The following is a 6,403-nucleotide window of genomic DNA, read 5'->3' on the forward strand; positions in this document are numbered from 1 at the left end:
GTGGTGGGGGGGGAGGGGCGGGTGGAAAACTGGCTGGTTGCCAGCTGCACCAAGTGCAGCTCAGGCATGCTTGAGGATGACTGTGTGAATACTTGGGAAGAAAGCAAGTGAATTTGGGACAGTTTGTCATGAAGGAGGAAAAAAAATCCCTTCAACTGAGACTGAAACACAACTTATTTTAAGGGTTACTATTTTTAGTGCTTCTCATCAGTTAAATCTATATTTTAAAATCTCTTTTAGGCTGCAGTTAGTGTATTCAGCTACCACATTGTTTCTTACTTATAGAGCTAAAACTTCAATAGGAATTTCAAAGTAACAGAGCCAAACTTAATGTGTGTGTATATACAGATCATCTTAGTCTTATGACAGAAATCAAGTTATTCATAAGCCATATGTTGCTTTCATAAAACATTTCTAACAAACGTGATGAAGTCCATGTATATGAGGCGCATGCTTAACTTGGTATACAGATGCATCTCAGGGACCTCCAACTAGACTTTTCTGTTCTGGCTAACAGATTTATCATGTATTCAGGAAACAAAATCTTGTCTTCCTATTTTTACCTGGTAACTTTTGAGAATGGGGGAGGAGAGGGCGACTTATGACAGGTAGCAGCTGTAAAGTTCCCAAAACGTGTATGAGGGTCTGGTGCCTTTTTGAAGTTAGATGCATCCTGAGCTATATAGTATTTTTTCTTAATTATGGGTTTCAAAACTATTACTAGAATATTTCATAGTCACTTCAGTGCCTATTTTAAAGCAAAACATGCTTCCAAGGTGTTGTGATCCAAAGATGTATTAGGGGAATGCGGGTGATGCAATGAGCCTCAATTGCTAATTTAAGTGCAAAGGGTATATGGAAGAAGCCTATTCTGTCTGCTGGGGAAGGCATAAAGCAAAAATATCCGGGCATTCCAAAATGCTGCTACCTGGGCCAGACCTCTTCCTAGCCGGTGATTTGAAGTGAGAAACTTTAATAAAGTTAGTAATGTGAAAAGAAACCTACATAGGGCCTCCAAAACTTGCAGCTTACAATTTATTGTAAGCAATTAGTTCATGCCAACAGGTGTCCTGGTGACTACTTCTGCTGACAGCAAAACCTCCCCGATGTTCAGTTAAGCCCTTTGAACACGCATTATATGCCCTACTACTTACAGTAGTGTTTGTGCCTTCTAGAAAAATTGAGCTGAAATGCAAGTTCCAGTTGGGGGTTAAGTAAAAGTATATGTTAAATTTGGGTAATTCTCAAAGGAACAGTTTGTTTAACCAGGCTGTACAATTTTTATTTTTCTCAAGTTTTTAATTTTAGGATTACACTTTTCATTTTTATGTGGATTGCCAAAATTAGACTGACATTCTTTAATTGCGGAATTGGTACAGTATGGGCAGAGGCAGTGCAGGCGTCTCTGCTCTGTCCAGCTGGTGTGCCTCAGCCTTGTATTGGATGAATACATTACATCTAGTATGGAGAAGAGTTGACTCTCCATGACTTTTCAGTGCTTCAGTGCAGATCACTAGCCGTGACGCCAAATGGGATGTAGTCACCTGTCTGCTAGAAACAGGGCTGACATCACCAATTTGCTTTTCATAATCACCTAATAGCCATCTTCCCATAGTAATAAACTTGGGTTACTATGGTACTGGATTTAATCTGGTGACCTGAAGGTGAAAGACACAATCTCCTCAAATGATCCAATTTTTCCTTCTCCCTGCACCCCCCTTTTTAAAAGTATTTTTGAAATAAAACATTGCAAAACAAAGGCCCCATCTTATGTTTAGGGCACTAGTGTGAAAATCTATTTTTAATTAAGTATTAGAGCCAAGTTGAAAATACTGCTGGGATGACTTGCTGATACTTGTAATGTTGTACGTCTCAGTGTAATGTGCAATATAATTTTTCTAATTAAAATTGCATTGTATGTATATTTAATTGTTGTAAAATGTATTTAACTGGGGGAGGGGAAAGACTTGTAAAAGGACCAAATGTTCTTTTATAAATGTCCTAAGAAATTTTGTCAAAATTGCTTAAAGTAAGGTTTTACAAATTTGTATTAAAAGGCTATCTTTGACTTTTCTGGTTTTTTTTTCTTTTCCTTTGAAGAGGGAAGGGGGATGTAAGAGGTTTTAACAGTGTAACTTTGGGAGTCCCATGGTGCAGTTTGTAGATTACACATCTTCATTTCTTTCATGGACTATGTAGTCTGCACATTTCCCCTCCACCCACCCCTGGTACACCTTCCAAAAGTCTGTCTTAGTTGTTGGCTGAGAAGGCTGGACTAGGTTATGAAGTGGGAGTTTTCTGTAATATTTTTGTTAAGCCTATGCATGCCTCAGTTTCCCCTATAGTTCGTAAGGTTACCCAGTGGGCAGGCAGGGCATTAGGTAAAGGACAGTTTACTCTCCGCACAGGCTAAGAGACATAGATGTGAATGTTTACTAGCTGTCTGAGCTTGAATGGGTCATTGATACGAGGTAGGTCTCAGCCAGTCTTTTTCCAGTGGAGAATCTGAGAAGACCATGGCAAATCCAATCACCAGAACACTGGGCATTGGTTGCTAGGTGTCAGACGACAAACAACTGGGAAGATAAAAAGAAGAACAGGAGTACTTGTGGCACCTTAGAGACTAACAAATTTATTAGAGCATAAGCTTTCGTGGACTACAGCTGTAGTCCACGAAAGCTTATGCTCTAATAAATTTGTTAGTCTCTAAGGTGCCACAAGTACTCCTGTTCTTCTTTTTGCGGATACAGACTAACACGGCTGTTACTCTGAAACTGGGAAGATGTAAGGTTGGGGAGCGAGGAAGAGTTGTTTGCAGGAGGGACTTGGGCTATACTTCATTTCTCTGTGCTAACCCAAGGACTTGCTAGGCTGTGTTCCAGTTGACTAATGAACCTGACTCTTTTGACAGTGCTGTTTGAGTGTCACTGCAAATGCTTGGTGAGGTACATTAATCCCTGAAGAGTGTATGAGTCTCCACCAGGAGTCTGTCTTAGCGGGACTTGCTGTACAGAGCTCACGGTGTGAAGCAGGAGTGCTGGAGCCCCAGAGGTTAGGTCTATGGAGGCGATGAGGCTACTTTCTTTACCCAGTGAAGGAAGAGTCTAACACACCTTGGGCTGGGGTTTGGCACACTGAAGGGGTTCTTCCTAGACACTTTGAAAGCTGGGGGCATGGCACCAATCCTGTGGATCTGTGATACAGGTAAAATCAAAAGAAATCTACTAAAAGCTCCTGTACGGGGAGAGCTGTAAGTCTTGTTACAGTCTCCTGTGACAGCATTAGCACCCTCTTAGATAATATGAACAAAAGGAAGCACAGAATGGCTATTTCTGCTGCCAACAGTGTTGGGGGAAATGAAAAGCTTGTGAAAGTTCTCACACAGTACAGAAGGAAAATTTAGGAAAAAATATTTTTTTCCTATATAGTGAAGAATTTTCCCTTAGCTTGCCAGGTGTCTGAACTAGTGTTATCAGCTGTAGCCTCTCAGGTATAAACATGCCAATAATGAGCATATTCCTCCTGTCCCATATGGGATTCATGTTGGGGGTGGGGGAGAAGTATGTTTAAGGAATTGTTTCATATGGTAAACTTAACCACAGATCAAGTCCCATTAGTCTGCCATGAAACTGCAACTATGTAATCCCTGGCCAGTGTTCTGCCCTCCCACGGCCAAGCCTGCTGTCATCCTTGCTTTCTCAGCATGCTGAGTGCATTGAGACCTGAGTTTTTCTGGAGAAAAGGAGTGGCTTAAACCAGATCTTGTAACTTTCATTTGCCTGTGGGAAAAGGCAGCCTTTTCTGCATGTCCCTGCTTGCCTTTCTTTGCTGGGCTATACTTTGCTTCCACGGCTTTGGTGTGGTCCTCCTCCCCCACACTCCACCTCCCCCACTTTTCTATCGGTTGCTATGGTTGGGTCCCAATGCAAAGCTGTAGGAGGGTGTGTTGGCAGAGGAGCCCTTCTATGTCATACAGGGCTGTTGCTCTCATTAATAGTTTAATAGGCAGCAGGTTTAAAACAAACAAGGAAGTATTTCACACACTGTACAGTCAACCTGCGGAACTCCTTGCCAGAGGATGTTGTGAAGGCCAAGACTATAACAGGGTTCAAAAAAACTAGATAAGTTCATGGAGGATAGGTCCATTAGTGGCTGTTAGCCAGGACGGGCAGGGATGGTGTCTCCAGCCTCTGTTTGCCAGAATCTGGAAATGGGTGATGGGATGGATTGCTTGATTACCTGTTCTGTTCATTTCCTCTGGGGCACCTGGCATTGACCACTGTCTGAAAACTGGCTACTGGGCTAGATGGACCTTTGCTCTGATCCAGTATGGCCGTTCTTATGTTATTAGTTGTAGGCCCTTTAATGAGTGCATCTTTCTTGCCCTGCTCAGCAAGCTATTTCCTCGCTCCTCCACTGCCTGCGGCAGGCTATTACTGAAGATACGGGATAGCTCCCAACTGCGATCGCCGGGAAGGAAGAGGATGAATGCAAGTGGGTGGGGTTTCTGTAGTGATGTTGATTTTTCTCCCTCCTACCTGTCCAGAAGACTGCATCCTATCCCACTAGAGACAGAGCTGGTCATGGTGACCACTGTATTTGTGACATTCAGGCTCTTTTCATCACAGCTCATCTAGGCCTAAAACCGTGCAACCTGAAAAAGCTCCAGCAGCCCATGCGCTTAGCAAGTCAGGCTACTGTGTGCAATTCTCCCTGCCCACAGTCTGGTCTCCGTGCTTTCTCCCTACTGAAGAGTCCAGTTCCAGGTCTGTCTGATATTCAAAGCCTCTATGGGATTCGTCAAGCTTACTGGAAAGAACACCATAACATTTCACAGCCCTGACCTTCCACTGGAGCCATGAAACTCTTTTGACAACAGGAATCTTGTGAGCGCAGGTGACAGGATTTTCCCAGATGCTAGATCTACACCATGGAACTTGCTTCTGCAAGAGCTATGACTAACCATGTCCTTTTGTAGCATTCAGACCTGAAGACAAAACATTTATTTGATGTAGCTTTCCTTATTTGCTATACCCACCCTACAGCAAGTCACTTGCTTGTACAAACATAATCAACTTAAAAAGCCCTATTAAACTAGTCAAGGTGTTTCCCCCTAAGAAGGGACCTAAATAATTGTAATTTGTTTTATGATGGTTGGGGAGGGAGGAGGAAAATGCCCTGGGGTCATAAGTAGCTCGACAGACTACAGCTGTTTTGAGGCTGAATTCTGGAAAAATCAGGGCTCAAATGGGGCTGATACACACCATATGCCCTACCACTCCAGTGCAGCAGCTACCATGCCCTGTCACCTTCCTTCTGTGATAGCTAGTGATGTTCTACTCAAAAGTGCAGTTGCTGACCTGGGGTATTAAAGCCTCATCTCAGGCAGCTGTTGTAGCCCCTGGAGCAGTAGAGACACCTGGCACCATTAACTATGGGAGGAGAGAATGAGCAGCAGCTGCCCCTGCTTCCACAGACTCCTGATTGACTAGCAGTAGCGGTTGCTCCTGACCAGGATAGGGGTCTGGACCTTCCCTCCCTGCAGACTATGCTGCTGTTTTCTAGCTGGGAGTGAAGAACTCCAGGCTGCCCCTCTATCCCAAGAGGCAGCAGTGAGTTGGGCTGGAGAGTGGCTTGGCCAAGGGTGGAGGTGTGCTATCGCAGGCCCAGTGCAGTGTTGAGAACATAACTGGGGTGAGTACTCTTACTTGTTTGTTTCCGGTAAGACCTGAAAACACTTACCCAAAGTTATACTAAGAACCCAGTGCATCCTGGGAATTTAGCTTTCAAAACTGGACTTTGTTGCTGTGTTCCCAGACTGTTTGAGTCCTTTAGTCTGGGTTAAGGTTATTGGAAAGGGCTGTTGTGAACAGTATGGGGCATTGCCCATGGTCTCAGAAGTATAAAATTCAGAATAGCCCTGAAGCAAGGCTTGGTCTTTACTTTTTGTTCACTCTGAGACTTGCCTTCTCTACTTCTATTATCTGCTCTGTGGACCTGATCTAAAGCCCACTGAAATCAATGGGGAACTTTCCATTAGCTTCAGTGGGCTTTGGATGAGACCCCAGGTTACTGGTCTACTGAACATGAAGTCTATCAAACCTCAGGCCATTGCATTGGGATTTTGCAATGTACCCTACATGGTCCAGGATTTTGTCTTTGCCTGCTCATCTAATACCATTTCTTCTTTCTTCAGACAACTAGATCTCACTTCAGATCCACTTCCAAACTGAATTTAACAGGGCCAAAAATGTTGTCTGCTTGAAGAAAAGAACTATAACCCTGGTCTGACACCCTTCAGATATGTCGCTCACCTACCAGTTGCCCAGAAAAGAAGTACTTCTTTCCCCCCACTTCTTTTGCTTATCCTTTTTTAAAAAAATCTGTGTTTTGAAAATAATTG

Source organism: Malaclemys terrapin, chromosome 7, assembly GCF_027887155.1.
Source record: "Malaclemys terrapin pileata isolate rMalTer1 chromosome 7, rMalTer1.hap1, whole genome shotgun sequence".
NCBI classification, from domain to species: Eukaryota; Metazoa; Chordata; order Testudines; family Emydidae; genus Malaclemys; species Malaclemys terrapin.